The sequence below is a fragment of the Fukomys damarensis genome, unplaced genomic scaffold (assembly GCF_012274545.1).
Source record: "Fukomys damarensis isolate Sample0158 unplaced genomic scaffold, DMR_v1.0_HiC HiC_scaffold_18, whole genome shotgun sequence".
Classification (NCBI taxonomy): Eukaryota; Metazoa; Chordata; class Mammalia; order Rodentia; family Bathyergidae; genus Fukomys; species Fukomys damarensis.
In genome coordinates this window covers 30,851,463-30,872,424 of record NW_022900930.1, presented here as the reverse complement: position 1 = coordinate 30,872,424, position 20,962 = coordinate 30,851,463, and the positions used below count along the sequence as shown (strand labels likewise).

The window sequence follows — 20,962 nt, the reverse complement described above, 5'->3', positions numbered from 1 at the left end:
TTTTTCATTAAACAGTTATTGTTTAGCGACAATCTGACCATAGTTAGGTCTAATTATTAAGAGATATTACAACGCATCACAAGGCACTTGCCTAGCAGCCCTGTTATCAGTTTTGCTAAGATTGATCAGTAGGGTAAGAGGTCACCTGATTGTCCATTATACAGTGATCCCCATCACCCTTTCACCTAATTTTTTTGTGTGTCTATTGACTACAGGTGTAAAAATCAATTATTTCAGTAGGGTGGACAAAATAATGATTCGTCAATTCTATCGTCACTGAACTTTTAAAATAAAAGGTGCTCTATGTATTATGTAGTTACCCTGAAATACATATCAGGTAGTCAGAGCTGTTTTATTTCTTTTATTAAGGATTATAGTAATGTTCTATTGTACTATTTATCCCAATTCCAAAAGTATCTAAAGTGGAGTATTTTCAGGGTTTTTTATCCATGGATATATGTGTGTGTCTGTGTGTGTGAGCATGTAGGTGCATGTATGAGCATATTCAGGATATGTTTTAATTCATGTCAGTTATGTTATATAATAATATTTGTCCCATCTTAAGCCAGTGGAGGCTTGTACATGTTGTCTTCTGTGTTCGTTTGACACGATCCAATTCATTTGAAATATATTTCTTTATTTCAAGCACAGTAATACTTTCCAGGCTTCTCTTTTAAATTTCCTAGATCAAACAATATCAGCCATGTCTCGAAGAGTCTCAGGTTCTTGGTGGGAAATCTGACTACTAACATTTGACTTTTAGAAGAAATGTTGCCATTTAGTCATGGGCATAAATATTGCATGTACTACCTTTCATTTTAAAAAAATTTTCCCGAAGTATTTGAAAAAGTTAAGATAGTATGGAAATTTAAAATGATTTTACAAGGTTCACCAAGCCAATCCATTATTTCTGTAACAATTTAAAATTTTAACAAATTTAGAGATAACGAGTGTCTTTATTTTCATCTTCATCTTATCCTTTATAAATTTCATTATTAAAAATACTTTGGGGTGTGGTGGCACACGCCTGTAATCCCAGCACTTGGGAGGCTGAGGCAGGAGGATCGCTATGAGTTTGAGACCAGACTGGGCTACACAGTGAGTTCCAGGTCAGTCTCAACTACCTAGTGAGACCCTATCTCAAAAAACAAACAAACAAAAAAATTTTTGGTTTTCTGAAACAAGAGTCATATATAACCGCATTCATCCAACAATCTCAAGATGTAAACATTTATAAAAAATTATATATTTAATCATATAATTATTCATTAATTTTAATGCTTAATCATTTGTGAGTTTGCTTTTCTTAAACTAGTGTTTCTGTCATGGAAACCTTGGTGTCAAGATCTGAAGTGTAAGTTTGGAGTAAATCTTTAGCTATAATTTAGAGAAATCAAGCCCATTTCTATTAAAAAAAATCCAAATACAGGTTTACTGCTTGCACTATTAAATGCAGAATATGGGACATGGCTCCTGCTTCTCTATGGCTGTAGATGTGCTTTGTTCTCTTGGAAGAGCCCCCAAAGGATGCTGAGAGGAGGGTGACACAGAAGAAAGATCAAGTTCTTCGATTTGTGGACTTTTTTTTTTTTTTTTTTTTTGGTTTTTTTTTTTTTTTTTTTTTTTTTTTTTTTTTGCTAGTTTTGCACTAGTGCTAAAACCTGAAAGGTAAATTTTGTGCCAGAGAAGGAATTTCTCAGCTCACTTGTCAGTGGTCAGAAAGTCCCTTGGGTCTGGCATGCAAAGAGCTCTGGTCTGCTTTTCCAAACACTGCAACTCCTTATTCAGACAGTGCTCGAATCATCAATACAATTAGAATCTTCCCAAATTCCTAAATTCAACTCATTGCCTAACATGCATCATTTTCCATGTAACTCTGATTTTTTTGCTTGTTTTGTGTGTATTGCTTTACTTGGATTGCTTGAGCCCCTAAATTAATGCTACTTAGGTCCTTAGGAACTTGGGAAATATTATTTTGGACTAAAAGTACCAAAGAATCTGGTGAGCACAGTCAAGACTGGAAGATATGTACACAGCAACAAACAAATAAACACGAAAGAAGGAAAAATTGTCACCTGTGGTTCTCTCTGCATTTAATTCTGTGTCTGTAGTGCTGGTTGGTCCAAAGCAGCAGCAGCAGCAGCAGCCCTGAAATTTGCCTGAGTTGAGATGGTGCTGGCTTGTGCTTGCATACTCTCTCATTGCCCTTTGAAAATGATTTATGTAAGTCATTCATGTTTAGATTTTACGTGCAATACTTGCCTTCTCTTATGGTCTTCTGGAAATACTTGTCAGATTAAAGAAAGTTTGCTATTGCTGTTCTCTTATGAAATAATAGTGAACCCTTATATAACTCTAACTCTGCACCAGACACAGCCCTAAGCCTTTTACATAGGCCAACTCAGAGCAACCTTCCTGCAAGGATGCTACCATCAGTCTCATTTCATAGATAAAAGCCATGAGATACCTAGAGATTAAGGAACTCTCAGTTATACAAATGGGCTGGGCTATGATTTGAACCCAAGTATTGTGGCTCCCACTGGTCTCAGAGCCACTCAAAACTGCTTGGATATATCATTAGTTTCTGTGAGCAGGAACTGTGAAACATCAGAAAGACCTGGGTCTTTGTCTTTCAGTAGTCTGCAATTCAATCTTGGATGTGTGGTCATAGTATAAAGTCATTCCCAGTTAAAATAATAGAGTGAGCATCTTTTTAATGTAAGCCAGGTAATAATACATACATAGGTCACTGATAAATGAAATTGATACTTTAGGTTGTATTTGAAGGTAAATAGATGGAAATTATTTATTACCCTTTAAAGTATTTGTATTCTGTACCAATTAAAGGTTTTGGAAAACAATTTGAGAGACTATCAAGATAAAAAAACCCCAAGAGGTATGAATCAAAGAAATGGTAACCACATTGAAATGTATAGATTAGAATCTGAGCGAGTCTCAATATATGAAGAAATATTCTCAGCCAAAACCATAAATCTGAGAGTACCACCACCTACATCAAAGTTGATCCACAAATCCCACCAACATTCTCTGCACAATTTCTACTTGCCACAAAATCAATGAAGTCAAAATAGAAATGCTGCTAGATATGAAGCAACGGCAATGCAAGAAAATCATGCATAGTGTCCCAGTGGTCCTTTTTCTAAATATGGTGCTGCCAGTTCCTTCTTGGAATCAAGGTACTGTTGCTTCTAAATGTTGTATAATTCTGCAGCTTTGAAAAATATCTGTTTTTGACTAGGCAAAGACCACCAACCTGCAGACAGGCTTGGAACCCAGGTCTCTAAAGGTGAGAGGTCACAGCCTCACCTCACAACACTGCCTTGAGCCTGTTTCCTATTACCAGATAATTTCCAGAAGGAGATCAGGCTTGGGCTTGATTATTCAGTAGCAGGACAGAAGAGCAGGAACATTTGAAGGGTGATTCTTCTCTCACCAGTAGTTTTTCAGTGACTGACAGTAAGAACCATGTCAGTACCACGAAGGAAAGTTGCTCTCCTCCAAGCCTCCCTCCCCCGTTGCTAGGTAAGTGAAGCTGTCCCAGTACCCGTACTCCTCTTCAGATAAGGGTGACTTCTCTTGGGAAGATAGGAAATGAAGAATCTGCCAAGGGACACAGTCTTAGAACCCTGTTTGACAGAGCCTTCAATGTTCAAAGTCCCCAAAGGGGAGAGGTGAAAACTCGGGTATCTGAGGTAAGGGACCACCATTAAAAATAAATAAGAACTTCCAAATGTGTAAATCCGATATAAGTTGGACCATATGGCATAAAATGAAAACATTTTCTCCCTGTACTTTTGGTAAAATGGTCTCTTGCCAGACTTTATATATACAGGAAAGTATTAACACAACTTTTGCCATGTAATTTCTTCCATGATACATGTTATTGATAGTATAAGTTGTTTGATGATACTTCCACTGCTTGTGTAGCTATGTGTATACAAAGGCTGCTGTGCATGTATTACAAGTGCTAAAATCCTGGGGTAGCACCTCATACATTAGTGGCCTTCCATGGTGAACAAAGTCATTTATCAAGAAAGTCATTAAGTAGCTGAAAAAACAAGTGCTTCAGTGTGTGCTCCAAATGAGGCAGTGGTGTGGTGCTGCTGTTCATTTGACATCATTCTCCACTGGTTTTGTACCTGATTAGAGCTCCCCGACACAGTGGTGCCAGACTTACTATGGCAAGTGAGGTGGCTGAGGCAAGTTAATGTGTCAAAGTCCCCAGAAGGTGAGCGTGTCTGCTTCAAGCTTCCCTTGGTGAGCTTGAGCTGGAATTGCCTTTGACTCTTTCCAAGAGAAACTTTTGAAGCTATTTATAGAATTGGGTAAGAGGTAAAGATGAGCTTCCAGCAGGAATGAAGAGTGAAAGTGCCCTGAAAGATGTAAATATGCAACAACTCTTCTGTATAAATGTGCTAAAATAGCTGAGGTAGGTAAAGGCTGCTTGTGGGGCGGGAAATCTCCTCAGATGCAAAAGCAGCCATATACCTAAAGGCTAAAAGTTCACCTTGGCCATACCATTGACCCACTGCCTCATACTGGAGAACTGGATAACCTCTCTCAGAGTCATCTCACGTCTCTTAAAAGGAAAATGCTATGTCCTTTGCTGATGCCTAAAAGAATTGGGAAGAATGCACATACTATGTGCTTTGAGATACTTGATGAAAGGATGATATGCATATTATTTCTGTCATGTGTATTTTTCTTCTTTCTTCACCTTGTCTGGCTTGGCTAAATACATAAAACTTTTTTAACTTCCTTATTGTAGATAAACTATGGGATTTATAGATGTAAGAGTCTGTGGTGCACTTTGTATTTATTCGGGTTAGGTATTATACAGTGAAGAATTCTATAAATTTTAAAATTAAATATCAGTTCTCTCTCTCTCTCTCTTTCACACACACACACACACACACACACACACTCTCTCTCTCTCTCTCTCTCTCTCTCTCTCTCCCTCTCTGTCTTTGAGAAAATATAATATAGGTATGTATCAGACAGATTTGGTCCGGAATCCTGGTTTTGCCTCTTATACATATGTACAGTTCAAGCACTCATGCCTGCTCGTATGAATATACATTCACACACTACTCATACCTACATACTCAAGTTATACCTACCACGCTCACACAGGTACACACACTAACTCACAGGCATTCATTATATACTGGATGCTTACATACACTAAGGCCAGCAGTTTGCAGACTATACTTCAGCATGCTTTTGTGTTCCTTAACAGAGATCCTTGATTTTACATCTTTTGTATAACACGGGGAACCTTTTCTCCTAATGTAGTGGCCAAGAATATTTGAATTCTGCTTCCTGTATGTAGTAGCAATGTGACCAGGGATAAATTATGAAGAATTTGCTCCTCTATCTTTTCATTTGTAAATCACAAGGCTGTTGTGAGGATTAAACTAATAAAGTACTCAGAACTGCATTTGGCACCTAGTAACTGCTACATATTTATCTGCTATTAATGTTAAAGGTGGAAACACAGTGCAACCAGAAGGAAGTTTTCTATCCTTGCATGGGCCTGAATGCATTTTGAAGGGGAGGATGAAACATTGCCTATAAATTAACATTTTTAATGGATCAGGTCGTCTTAATACTGCACATGAGAAGAATGTGCAGTTTAATGAATTTCAGACTTCACTACTTTACACATAGAGAGAAGGTCCTGTGTGTCTTATGTGTCTGCCAGTATCTTTTGGGAAAAACAAGCATTTGGAGCTCAAAGTTCTTAGGAGATAAGAGCCTAGCTCTGTTCACAGTCCCTAAGTACCTCAATGTCCATTTTAAGTTGTTATCCTAAGAGTTTAATGGTAGGCAATTATCAGCCTTCTAAGAAATCTGGGCGGTTGGGTAGGGCTGCTAAACAAGAAAGAAAATAAGCTGCACTGTTTAAAATCTAATTCCTTGAGTGACCATCATACCTCTTAGTCTCTGTTTTCCTCATACTGAAAACCCTGTTGTAGTTGTATCATTTTGCTTCATAACTGCAGTTCTTTTTGATTCATAAGAACTGTTTAACAGTGTTTATTTTGTCTCATTTTCCTTCACTACAAGTATGAAGTACACTGGACAGATCTGTTTCTTGATTTGGGACTTTGGGCTGAACCATCAGCCTAATGGCAGTGTTCAAAACAAAGTAAGACATAAGCATTAAGTAGTGTAACAAAGAAATATTTTAAGAAATATGAACTCCCCAATTCACATTTTCCATTACTAATTCTGAAAAACTCATCATTGTGGCCTATTCTAATTTTTTCCATTGAATTTACTGCTATATTTTAAGTATACAGTACAGTTACATTTGCTATGGGGATCTTGCATCTTTACATAACAGATCTTGGTTCTCATTCTTTCCTCATACCTCTGCCCTCCCTTCACCCCCTCTCCTATTTACAAAGACTTTGTTTCCATTTTTGCCTTTTCTCATATTTTTCTTTCCCCTTATTTCCTTTCCCTTTCCTTTCCACTTCCCCTACACCTTTAGCCCTTTCCTTCCTATTTCACATTGTCAGTTATACAATTTGAATCTTATTTACACTTTTAGTTTTTCCCACCAGATAAACTATTCAGTATTTACACATATGTGCCTTATTTATTTCACTTAAGAGTATGGCCTCAGTATGGATCCATTTTCCTATGAATGACTATAACTCTCATTCTTTATGGCTGAGTACTACTCCATTTTATAGAAAAACCACATTTTCTTTATCCAGTCTCCAACTAATGTGCACTTGGGCTGATTCCAAGTTTTAACTACTATAAACTGTGCTTCTATAAACATGGGTGAGAATATCTCATTGTGCTATGATTCTTTTAATTCTTTTGGAAAGACACCCAGCAGACGGATAGCTGGGTCAAATGGAACCTCTAATCCTAGTTCTTTGAGGTCTCTCCATATTGATTTCCATAGAGGTTGCACCAGTCTGCACTCCCACCAACAATGGAGAAGGGCTCCTTTCTCCCCACATCCCCACCAACAATTGTTATTGGTTGATTTCTTGATAGCAGCCTTTCTTTCTGGGTGAGGTGGAATCTCAGTGTTGTTTTCATCTGCTTCTTTCGAATGACCAGTGATGTTGAACATTTTGTCATATATTTATGTGCTGCTTTTTCTTCTTTGTCTGAGAAATGTCTGGACATTTTACATGCCCATTTTTAAGTCGGGTCTTTATATTTGGGGGGGGCTGATTGTTTTGAGTTCTTTATATATTCTACATAATAGTCCTTTGTCTGAGGAACAGCTGGTAAAATTTTTTTCTCACATTGTAAGTTATCTCTTAGCATTTTTGGTGGTTTCTTTTGCAGTGCAGAAGCTTTTTAACAAGATGAGATCCCAGTTGTTGATTCTTTCTCCTAGTTTCCGTGCTACTGAGGATTTCTTCATAAAGTCTTTTTCTAGGCAATGTCTTCAAGAATTCTGCCTAACTTATCTTCCAGGAAATTTAGTTTCTCCTTTTAAATATGTAGATCTTTAATCCACTTGGATTTTAGTTTAGTGCATGGTGAAAGATAAAGGTCTAGTTTTAATTTGTGGCAGGTTGAAATCCAGTTTTTCCAACACCATTTATTAGAGGCTATCTTTCCTCCAGTGAGGTTGGTTGGCTCCTTTGTCAAAGATGAGGTAGCTGAGTACATCTAGAATTGTATTTGTATCTTCCAATCTATTCCACTGATCCTCAGATCTGTTTCTTTGCCAATACCATTCTGTTTTAATCACAGGGGCTTTGTAGTATAGCTTCAAATTGGCAATTATTATACTTGCTGCCTTGTCTCTGTTGCCTAGGATGGCTTTTGCTAGTCTAGGTCTCTTCTGGATCCAAATGAATTTTTGGATTATTTTTTCTGGTTCTGTGAAATATACTGTTGGAATTTCTATCGGCATTGCATTGAATCTGTACAGCAGTTTTGGTAGGATGACCATTTTCACTAAGTTGATTCTTCCTACCCAGGAGCAGGGGATATCTTTCCATTTTCTTATATTCTCTTCAGTCTCTTTTTTTCAGAGTGCTGTAGTTTTCAGTGTAGAGGTCTTTTGCTTCTTTTGTTAGATTTATTCCTAAATATTTCATCTTTGTGGATGCTATTGTGAAAGGAATTGCTTCCCTAATTTCTCTCTCAATGAGTCTGTTATTTGTATACAAGAAGGCTATTGATTTTTGAGTGTTGACCTTGTATTCAGCTACTCTGCTGAAAGTGTCAATTAAGTCTAGAATTGTTTTGGTGGAAGTTTTGGAGTCTTCAATGTAGAGTATCATATCATCAGCAAATGATGACAGTTTAACTTCTTCCTTTCCTATCTTTATTGCTTTAATTTCTTTCTCTTATCTAATTGCTGTGGCTAATGTTTCCAGAACTATATTAAAGAGGAGTGGTGATAGTGGGCATCCTTGTCTTTTTCCTGATTTTAATGTGAAGGTTTTCAGTTTTGGGCCATTTACTATGATGCTGGCTGTTGATTTTCCATAGGTAGCCTTTATTAAGTTGAGATATGGACCATCTGTTCCAAGTTTTTGCAGGGTTTTTAATCATGAAAGGGTGCTAAATTTTGTCAAATGCTTTTTCTGCATCTATTGAGAGCATCACATGATTTTTGTCCTTGACTCTGTTAATACAGTGTATTATACTTATTGATTTGTGCATGTTGAACCATCCTTGCATCCCTGGAATAAATCTGACTTGATCAGGATGTAAGAACTTCTTTATAACCTTCTGTATTCTGTTTGCCAGTATCTCATTGAGGATTTTTGCATCTATATTCATTAGGGAGATTGGCCTGTAGTTCTCTTTTTTTGTTTGTGTCTTTCCCTGGTGTTGGAATCAAAGTAACGCTTACTTTCAGGAATGAATTTGGAAGTACTACTTCCCTTTCAATTTCATTGAAAAGTTTAAAGAGTAGTGGCAGTAGTTCTAAATGTCTTGTCTTGTTCAGTGGTAAATCCATCAGGACCTAGCCTTTCCTTTGTTGGTAAACTTTTACTTATGATTTCAACTTCATTGATTGTATTTGGGTGTTTAGAATTTTTTTATCTTCTTCATTCAATTTTGGTAATTCATAAGTATCTAGAAATCTGTCCATTTCTTCTGTGTTTTCCATTTTATTAGAGTACAGGTTCCCTAAATAGGTATTGATGTTCCTCTGGATTTATTGCTGGGTATGTTGTGACATCAACTTTTTCATTCCTAATTGCATAGATCTGAGTTTTTTCTTTCCTTTTTTTGACAAGGGTGGCTAATGATTTATGGATTTTATTTATTCTTTCAAAAAAACCCAACTTTTTGATTCATTTTTTTTTGTATTGTTCTCTTAGTCTCCATTGCAATGATTTCTGCTCTGATCTTTATAATTTCCTCTGTTATTCCAGCTTTGGGTTTTTCTTGCTCTTTTTCTAGGAGTCTAAGATTCATCATTAGGTTGTTTATTTGATCTTGCTCTGTTTTCCTAGTTTGGGCGATCACTGCTATATATTTTCCACGTAGATCTGCTTTCATTGTGTTCCATAGGCTCCATAGGTTCCTGTTATTATATTATATAGGTATTATCATTTATTTGTAAAACTGACTAGTTTCTTCTTTAATTTCCTCTGTGACCCATTGGTTGTCCAGGAGAGTGTTGTTCAATTTCCACGTGTTTGTGAAGTTCTTACGGTCTCTTATGTTAGTGATCTCCAGCTTACTTGCACTGTGGTCTGATAATATACATGGGATAACTTTGATTCCTATGCATTTATTTAAATGTGTTCTATGAGCTAGTGTGTGGTCTAGTTTGGAGAATGACCCATGTGAGCTGAAAAGAATGAATATTCTGATTTTATGGAGTGGAACACTCTGTAGACATCTATTAAGTCCATTTGTTCAAAAGTTTGGTTCAGTTCTAGTATTTGTTGTTAATTTTTTTGTCTAGATGATTTGTCTATTTGTGATAGAGGGGTATTTAGGACCCCAGTACAGTTGTATTAGTGCTTATCTGGTTTTTCATGTCCTTTCATATATGTTTTTGTATAGTTGGGGGCATTGATATTTGGTGCATATATATTTATAATTGTCATCTCTTCCTCTTGGATTGTTCCCTTTGCAAGGATGTAGGGACCTTCTTTGTCTCTCTTAATTAGTTTTGGTTTGAAATTTACTTTTTCTACAAATAAGATAGCTACCCCTGTTTTTTTCTGGGCTCCTGTTGCATGGAGAACTGTTTTCCAACCTTTCACTTTCAGTGTATGAGTTTCTTTCTGTACTGTGTTTGTTATACACAACATATTGTTGGATTTTGTTTCTTAATCCATTCTGCCAGTCTATTTCTTTTGTTTGGTGAATTAAGGCCATTGACATTGATGGTTATAACTGATGTGTATTCACTTATCTCTCCATCAGGTATGAGTAGGGTATTGACCTTAGGCACATCAATGTCACAGAGCTTCTTCACAGCTTATTTGATCTGGTAACACTTGTTGGCCTTGTCGTCCACAATGAACACAAGTTTGTTTTTGTCCTCTGTCTTCTTCATGGCTGCAGGTGGAACTTGATGATGGTATCGAGCTTGTTTCTCCTGGGGGAGCTCTTCCCAGGGTATTTGGGCTGCTGCAGGAGCTGCAATGTCTTGGGATGGTGGAAGGTGGGTGACATGTGGATCTTCTTTTGGTGGCTGTGGATGCTTTTCAGCACTGCTTTCTTGGCTTTCAAAGCTTTTGCTTTGACTTTAGCTTTGGGAGGGGCAGGAGCTTCCTTCTTTGCCCTCAGCGCCATCTTGGTAAAAAGGGTGACCTATTTTAATTTTTATTTCCAGTTAAACTTGAAGACCGACCTTCTGTTAACTAATAGTACAAGTTTCTATTTGTAAACAATACCCTTTTAAACTATATTACTTTTAGTCTAGTGGTACTTAATACACAAAACCTTGGATCTTTGAATTCTAAATAAAAATTACTTCTGTGTCTTCTTTCCCTAAAGGGGGCTACTAAGGCATTTCTCTAAAATTCTATACCCTGTGCTGTGATTATGGAGAAGTAGAGAGCCTACACATATGTGTTTCTTCCTCAGCTGTAAGTTTTCTGAAAATAGCTATATTAGTCAGCATTCCTTTCACTGGCACAAAGATACCCAATATCCATAATTTAAAAGTGAAGGTTTAATTTGGTTCAAAGTTTTGAGGGATTCAGTTCATGGTTGGAGACTCTAAGACAAAAACAGCATGGTGGAAGTGTATGGCAAGTAAAGCTGCTGACTTCACAGTAGCCAGTAAGCACACCGAAATGGAGGAGGCCAGGTGTGCCCTTCCAAGGCATGCTCCTAGTAGCACATCGCTATCAATAAGGCCCTTCTCCTAACAGCACATTTAGTTATGAACTTATCCATGTACCACTCTACTGATAAGTATATGCTCCCACTATTCAATCACCTTCCAAAACTTTACTTCTGAACACATGAGCCTCTGGGGGCACATTCTAGGTCTGGACAATAATAGTGACACTATCAACTCATTCCCTGAGTCCCATTTTCATAAAGGAGTATAAGCTGCTCAAGGATTTTATTTAAAGAAAATAGTAGCTATTTTAACTCATTGACCATTTTATTTTAGAGACATCAGAGACATCCTCCCACCCTCACACCAAAAGTGTTTGAAATAAATTGCCTTTGGAAAAAGTTTGAGTTATGCTAAATTACAACAAACATTTATATTCAAACAAAACTCAACAAAGTATGTCAATGGGAATTAATTATAGGAAGGAAATTAATTTTTGATAACCTCGTATATATCAGATACCATCATTTTATTTAATCACTATAAGAAGCTGTTATGCTATGAGAATAGAAAAAAACCAAAAAACAAACAAACCGGGAAATTGTCTAAGATCACTCATTATAAATGCAGGAGGATTTTATCCCAATTCTAAGTAACTAAGTATTCTACTTTTCTCATATAGAAATGCTTTATGATATTTCACATGCACTATTTATTTTGATATCTTTTAAAAATAAAGATCTATTGAGTAAGTATATTGCACTGAAATAGTCACTAAAAATCTGATTCCAATTATAAAAACAGAATTATATAACCTCAATTATAAAATCAGAGCTTTTAATTTAGTCAAACAGAGAAGTTATACAACCCACATATTGAATAATCATGTTATTCTATAATGATAATGAGACTAGATGTTGAAATAAGTGGGGTAAATAGGAGTACAGAAAATTATGCCAGTAAATATTTATGGAGCATCTACCTGTAAGGGGGCATTAAACCAGACCCTCAGTGATGGGCAGAAAGGCACTGGAGAAGGCAGAGCCTATCACTGTACGGGGTTAGAGTTCAGTGCAGTATGTCATGGCTTATATCTAGATGTATCACCGAAGCCTCATGTACTCATTGGTGGGGCATTTGGGAGTGATTGAATCGTGGGTTGTGATAGTGGATCATGGGTGTATGATTATGTATTAGCCTACTGACTGGTTTAGAAGAGTTCTGGGTGTGGATGATGGACTTACTGACAAAGAAAGATCCACCCTTTGTGTGAGCGGCACCCACCAATAAGCTCGTGGCCTGGATGGAATAAAAAGGGACAGAAGAAGGAAGTCTCACTGCTTCCTGACTGCCATGCATGGACTCTTTCTTCTCTGCTATGCTGCCTGTCCTGCTCGGAGCCGCATGACTATGGACTGAAACCTTTACAAACTGCAAGCTAACATAAAACTCTCCTCCTTTAACTTGTGGGCATTGGGTATTTTGTCCCAGCAACAAGAAAGTAACTAAGACAGGCAAGTGCGGTCAGATGACGATAAGAAGGCTTCCTAACACCAAACAGGAGCTCAAATCAAGGAATAGCAAGAAGTTGGAAAGAATGACCAGGCTGACCTGGATTGAAAAGTTAGCTGGAGATTGGCCTAATAACACAAGCAAAACAGTGTCAGAATTTTAGGAGTGCTAATGTGTCATAAAGATGTCAAAACTTAAAGATATCTGTAGGACCAAAAGGTACCATAACTGACTGACTGATTTGGAGGATAATTGGATGTAAGGTGATAAAGTCTTGGTGTAGGATGACTGTATGCATATAAAGTGAGAAAATAGAATGCAGGAACTTACTAACTCTATGAGATCCACCGGGAAGCCTTAGTGATAATTGTTTGATTTGAAGAAGAGAAGATTTTGTAACTTACTTGATTTTACAAGATATGTCACCGTATCTGACACAACGACACTTGTCTTTGGTTGCATGAGTCAGTTAGAGGGGAATCATCAGAAAGATGACATATACACACAAATGTTTACTTATATTGGGTGTGATTACAAGGCATGTCTTTGATGGACATGTTTTCTGGAGTTCTAAATCTTCTTTCTTGGTTGTATCACACATTTGGGCATTATTTTCAGCACTTTTAAAGTGAATTACAAACTTAAAAACAATAACAGACCAGTGTTATAAACAAATCCATATAGATTTTAACTTTCCCCAATTTGTCAAATTTGCATCAACTATTCTACACTCAGTAGCAATCAATTTATTGGCCTGCTCTGTTAAATCTTTTCAAAGCATTACTTTTTGTTTTCATAAAAACAAATCTTTTTGTTGTAATTTTTCATTAATATATAGTATAAAATTTAACTATATAAAAGTGGCAAGAACAGATTTAGAAAACACACTGAGCTGAGCTGATGCTCCATTCAAAGGCACTTTAAGTGGTGCCCAGCAGTGTGCATGGACCCTTGAGTAAACTCCTTGGTGTGTTAGAAGCATTCATTGGGCTCGAAGCAGCCCTTGGCATGTTAAATTCACAGACTAGGAAAAGAAGTTAACCCAGCAAGCCAGCAAAATTGAGATTAATGAAGAGCTAATATTGTTCTACACAGAACAATTTCTCTCAAAGCTAAATGGTAACTGGTCTTATTCCTAGGCATTGTGTCCCTTAAAGTGCCTTGGCATGAAATTTCCCCATTTCGTAGTAAGAGAACTGTTTGAATTTAAACATACAAACTTTCATTTTCTTTTGGGAGATTGTTAGTCAAGCAGAATAAAGGACAAGTATAACAATTTTAAAATTTCTAGCAAAATTAAACCATCAAGCAGATAGGACATAATGGGAGCTTGATATTATAAGACTAAAAGTTTAAGAAATACACTTGAGCCATAATTTTATTAATTTTTCATATTCTTTAAAGGTTCCTCCAAACTAGCACATATTCATTTTTTAAAACTGCATGTTCAAGTGTTTATAACACTTTAAAGTGTTTATTTGCACAACCCATTCTGGAGGGTTTTCTTTTACAATTTATGAAAATACAAAATCAGTGGAAAGTTACAATGTCATGAGAAGTGAAGTTGAGCCAGGTAATTATCACAACTTTCTTTGAAGTCATCCAAAAAATCAATAAACACAAAGCTGATAATACATGCAGCAAAATACTTCTCTCCAAAGCTTATCATTTGGCATGATGTTCCTCTCCAGGTTATTGCATCACACTGTCTTTTAAATCTAAGTCTTCCCTGGGTTCATCCTGGGCAACACCTTGGTGATATGCTTGGTTTCCTGGGTACGTGGAAGATTGTCTCAGTCAATTTATTGCCCTACCCTAGTATATCAGTTTTCATAAGTTGGAAAATCTCCAAATATAGGGTATTAAACTTACAGTGATATTTATTTGCATTATAGCCAGTAATGAAATCATACTATTACATGTAAAAGTGGATCCCTGTTTTAACGACGATCACATTTAACAAAGATTAAGCTACCTAGAATAGAGAAAAGAAAACTCAGGTACATTAATTATTGCAGATTATCTCCACCATTTATTTTTTAAACACCTATATGTGATAACCATGTTACATGTAGTCTTTTAGAATTGAGTGATCCTTAGAAATTCCAGTTTATTGAGTCTGCTTCATTTAGAAAGCATTTGGACTGCCATTAACAGCTTTCAGGTTTCTCAGATTTTTAATTATGACAGGATGTGTAGGCATGTAATGTAACACCAAGAACAGCAATACATTACTTAGATGACATTGTACTTAAGAAGCAGGGGAGTTTGTTGCTGAGTACTGTGGCTGATAAAGCACTCATTTTTCATCTCAGACCTTAGTTTCCATTTTCTCTGGTTCTTTAAGTAAAATTAATTGTGCTATGTCTACTATGCTACCATTAGTTGATAAACCAGGAGGTGAAAGATGCCATGCATATTTCATCCTTTGCTTGCTTCACGATGTTTCTGAATGTGCGCTGAATATAAACAAGAGAGTTCAGGTGTGCTTACAGACAATGAACTTCAGCTTTGGTCTAGTGGTTATACAAATTTGGTAAATTGTCAAGAGTTTTGAGAAAAACCAGTGAAACACTTGGCGTCATGGGCCAATTTTCATAAGAGAAAGTACTGACAGATTTACCTGAAGATGTCCAGTATTCACTGTCTAGTTTAAGAGTCTATTTTTGTTTGTTACATTAACTCATTGAAAGGTAAATATCTTTGGGAGTTTTAGTGTTCAATGTTTGCCTCTCATTTTTTTTCTCTCTTATTGAGTTTATTGGTACATTTTAGGTATATGGTACAGTTACACTCATCATTGGGATCTTGTACCTTTACATGACAGGTCTTGGTTCTCATTTTTTCCCCTTGTACCTGCCCTCCCTTCACCCCCTCCTACCCTACACTTTATTTCCATTTTTGCATGTATTTTCCCTTACTACCTTTCCCCTACCCTTCCCACTTTCCCTACACCTTTAGCCCTTTTCTTCCTATTTCACATTGTTAATTATATCATTAGGATCTTATGTACTATTATAATTTTTCACACCAGAGAAACTATTCTGTATTTACACATGTGAGAGTTATTTATTTCACTTAGGAGTATATTCTCAATATGTATCCATTTTCCTATGAATGAATCTAATTTCTCATTCTGTTTGCCTCTCATTTAGGCCTATGAAATCCCTGTGTGTAAGAAAGAAATCTCAAACATGTAGTACAGTGCTTAGGGTTAAGTATTTAAAACAAGAGTCCAATTTTCATGGGAACTAAATGAGTCCATGGAGAACATTATCAAAGAAAATTAGGGGAGCAATTATAAGACTCAAGAGTGCAGGAATTAAGACTGTAAAAATGATAGAAAGAGCTTCCTTTCCTAGGTACCTCAGATGGTAAGGATCTCACACAGAGATAAGAAGTAATCAGGTGTCTGAGTTTTAAGCTTCTGGTTGAGTTGAATTCAGAGAGTATCCTGCATTCAGGCGAGCACTTCTAGGTTCTACCCTAATGTTCTCCAGCTTTGCCTTAGGAGAGCTTGTGCCAAATTTCTTGAGTGACAGACATTTGGAAACCCAAGCAATTAGATCATCCTTCCACGAGTTTTGGCATAATTAATCAAGAGAGACAACTCACATAATCATGTGAGCATCTGGGGGCTTTAGTAACAAACTGCAAGGGCAGAAGAAAGCCCGGTAATCTACCCTATCTATAAAGGGGTATGTTTTGAGGATTGGGTATGGCATTTCATCAGTGTCACTAACCAAAAGGCTCTAAACTGGTTGATTGGCAACATTCGTCATCTGCCTAAGGAGAGGTTGAGTAAAGAGAACTACAGTGGGCACGGGTTTGAAGAAATTAATTGCCTCCAAGGAGAGTGTGAGCCACTAGGAATGCATTTGGGAGTGGAAAAATCCACACAAAGAAAAACCCAGTGTGCTGTTGGGCTCAGACTGAGACTAACAACTACATTAGAGTGAATTTGTCCATGCTATAATTTTACACAAATTTACCCAGAGTAAAACTTAGATGTACAGGAAAAAAGCGTAGTGAGTTTACTGATTATAACTTGTCTGTAATGGGAAATGAGGTGGAGAAGAAACAATTTTTCCTATTTTTCATTCAAATTCTTATAGAAAGACTGTTCCTTAGACTGAGCTGCACCACTCTGTAGCATGGCCATATCAGAACTGACTCCTTGTAATCAGGCAGAAGAACACTTTGATGCTCAGCTTTCTTGGGTTCTTCTGGGCTCCCCCTAAGAAATTCCTGATAGAACCTGGAAGTTCCCATGGGTGGAGCTGCAAAAGTCTACAAGATGTCAACCATCAGCTCCGTCACTGGACCTATAGGAGGAGCAGGGAACTTAGTGGGGAGTGCAGCATGAACCTGGAGTTTTCAGATGCTGCCCTAGATTGTTCCGGTTTCACTCCTTTCTGCATTTTTGATCCTTGCTTATGGAAGAGGCTAACCACCTTTATTTGCTACCATCTCATTAGAAAGGAGATAGAATTGTCATTCAGTGTGATTCATCACCACTTAAATTATCTTATACTTTTTTTAAAAAGTCAGCCTGGTTTATTATTATTATTAATTTTAGTTGCACATTTTAGCTATACAATATAATGATACTCATTGTTGGAAATTTGCACCTTTAAATAATATATCTTGGTTCTAATTTTTTCTCCATTCCCCTGCCCTCCCTTTAACTCCTGTACCCCTTCCTATTTACAAAGGAGCCAAACACCCAAAATGGAAGAAAGATGGCCTCTTTAATAAATGGTGCTGGAGAAATTGGGCTTCAACTCACCAAAGATTAAAACTAGATTTATATCTTTCACCATGCACTTAACTAAAATCAAAATGGATTAAAGATCTAAATATTAAAAAAGGAACACTAAACTAGCTGGAAGAGACGTTAGGTAGAACTCTTGAAGACACTGGCATAGGAAGGGATTTCATGAACAAAATGTCAGTTGCACGTGAAATAGCACAAACAATACACAAGTGGGATCTCTTCTTATTAAGAAGCTTCTAAACAGCAAGAGAAACCACCAACAGCATGAAGAGACAATGCACAATGTGGGAAAAAAAATTTTACCAGCTGTTCCTCAGACAAAGGTCTACTATCTAGAATATATAAAGAACTTTAAAAAAAATCAGACCTCCCAAATTTAAAGGCCCAATCCAAATATGAGCAATTGAAATGAAAAAACATTTCTCAAAGAAGTAGAAATAGCAAATACACATATGAAAAAAATGTTTAACATTAAATGACCTTATTCTGATAAACTATGATAATATGTAATGAGTGTGATAATGTTATTTCTGAATATACCCTAAAGCAAGATACTTCTTTAATGATTAAAAATTTCACAAAGGATAATTGTACTTGTACTCAGCTACAGTATGATTTTTTCTCTATATATAAAAAATAAAGTGGTTCTTTAAACATAAATTCAATCAGTAAAGAGCTATGTTAAAAAAATGATGTGAGCTCTTTCATCTAAGCTAAGTTCCATAAAGGTCAAAGAGCTAAACTTTGCTGAAATACTATTTTCTACTTTAAAAAATTTTTATCTAGTTAAAAGAGATGCGGCATCTTTTGGGGCAATAAAATGATAGAATAGTATTTTAAAATTCTAAAAACTAGATAGCAATTACTAATTCTTGCCACTATGTTCTTTAAGTACTTAGGAACATAATTAGCATCTAGTTATCAGTAAGGCAGGGAATAAAGTCAGTGAGATCTCTAGTCCTGGCCTGGTTATCAAGAAGTTAAACAAGAATAAGTAGTTCTGTATCACCTAAACTTCCCAGGTAATTATTGAAAAATCTACTCAAATGAATTATGCAAAGAAGGTAGACTTTAGATACACAATGACAAGACCAACATAGAGAACAATTTTATTATGTAACTTCTAGAAAACCAGAAAGATGAAATGAAAAAGAGATATTTCATTCCTAAAACATTTTCTTTGCCATGTTTAAGAACATTATTATTTTTCTACCAAAAGAAAAGAGAAGACTAGAAAAGCCACATTGGTAAAACATATAATTTCTCTGTCACAGCAACCATATTTTGAACTTTTTTGGTACATGGATCCCAAAAAAATTAATTTTAAAAAGCTGTGACATATTGTAGACTCTGAAAAGAGCAATGACCTCCAAGAAATCCTGAGTATTTCCCTGGGTGTTGTTTACATCATATTTACCTATCTATAACCAGTCCCTGGTGACTTGAATTAGGTAGCAAAAGGGTATTTGATTATGGTAAATTTCTGCCCTAAGGTTAACGAGTAATGTTTGTGATCTGAAACAGGGATATTACATTGACAGTGTCAGGAATACCTCCCACTGTGCCAGAAAGGTGTCAAAATGCAATAACAAAGTGTGTGGTGAAGGTCACAGAGACTATATCTAGCCTCTTGGTGGGCAGACCATAAACTCTTAATCAGTGGTAGTTGAGCTGGGAAAGCCTCATAATTTATCCACCCAGTCTTTTCTTCTGCCCCACCACACTCCATCAATTCACAGCCTAGGGCTTTAAACATTTTCATGAGCAAATCTCATGGTATTTCTTTCTAACTCTCCTATAAATAGGTGGTAAAGAGAGGAATCTCCTTTGCTTTCAAAGGTCTAATTATTTAGACCTCCAAGGCAGAACATCCTTTTTCATCTTGAAAAAAAATCACATGTATGAACAGAACATCAGATTATCTGAGATCATGAGTTTAAAGTTAAATCTCCAAACTGTCACAGAGTGAGGCCCTGAATCATGATGGTCTGTAGAACCAGTTTACAGTAATTTGTAATCCAATTAATCTTTTGGCAGATGCAAAGGTTGTTCCACTTGTCTGGTTTTAAAATGGATTAAAAGAAAAAACACAACTCCTGCATCTGTTTCACCCAACATAATTTTATGATTATGTGCAAGGATATTATTTTTTTCTTTCTCTCATTCAATATGTATTGAGCACCTCAATGTGCCAGATAGAATTTGGGGATTTGAGATATTAGTAAAGACAGCAAAAACATTTGTGAGCTTTGTTTTAACATACTTCTCTATGCTGCAATCCTGGTATTCAGTGAGATCCAGAACACTTACCGTTATACACTGTGGCTCTCTCAGAGGAGAGCTATGACAATTCACTGTATTGTTCTTGTATAGAAGTCATGCAGAGTGTTTCTCTACTCTTAAAGTTGAAAAGAATAGATTTCCCTGCTTTCTAAGTTTATTTAGTCTCACTCTATCTTGTGCTCGTCAAATAATTAATCTTTTCATCATATCTTGAATAACTATGATTCAAATCTGCTGCAAATCATACCACTGGACAAATGGCAGGTGAAAATTTATAAAAAGATAGATTCCCTGTAACTTTCCAATGTTTCAAATTTTCTGTCTTGGGCTTCCTTTTTCTCCCCATCAACTCCATCAGTACTCTGCTTTTAATTCAGTAGAGAGAAAATAAAAGAGATAGGAGAAGGCCACATATGTGTTTTGGCATACAGTATTTAGATTTTTAGATAGAGATTCATCTGATTGCTGTATTGAACCCTGGCTATACATGGCATCTACTGGTTGCACATACATTTGTGGCATGCTTTAGCTTTCTGTGCAGATACTTTTCAGTTCTAGCAATATAAATTTCAGATGGGATTATATTTGTAGTATAAGACATTCAAATTTAGAATTAGAGGTAAGAGGTCATTTATGCTCAAGTCTTTATCTAGCCATGGTTGACAAATGTTTGCTATTTTCAGATTCATAACTTTTCACAAATAATAATGTTCTTTCTTCAGAAATACAATGCTGTGTCTTGGGTTGAAATGATCATACATGATGAATTAAAAAGTTTGAGGCCTATTCCTACACTCTTCTTGTAGAGCCTTTCTGTTGTTGGTTAAGCACAATGTCAAGGGAATTGTTAATCTTTTAACATATATGGGAAATGAACTTTCTGTGAAAACAACAAAATAGTTTTAATTTTGAAAGGAAACAATTCGTTGCATCTTTAAATAATTCATTTCTGTTCAAAAATTAATTTTTCTTTACAACATGTATAAATGAAAGCATTATTAATTAGAGAAATATCTTTAGAATGAATGGTTCTTTATAATACAACCAGTCTTTCTGTATAGTTTTGGAAAAACAGTAAAAAAAAACAATTTCAGAAAAGACAATATATATATATATAT

The 20,962-nt window shown here is 36.1% G+C and overlaps 1 pseudogene; it reads right to left on the bottom strand.

The window, feature by feature from the left end:
- Nucleotides 1-4,061: 4,061 nt before the first annotated feature.
- Nucleotides 4,062-10,776, bottom strand: LOC104866079 (annotated as a pseudogene).
- Between the last annotated feature and the right edge of the window lie 10,186 nt (nt 10,777-20,962).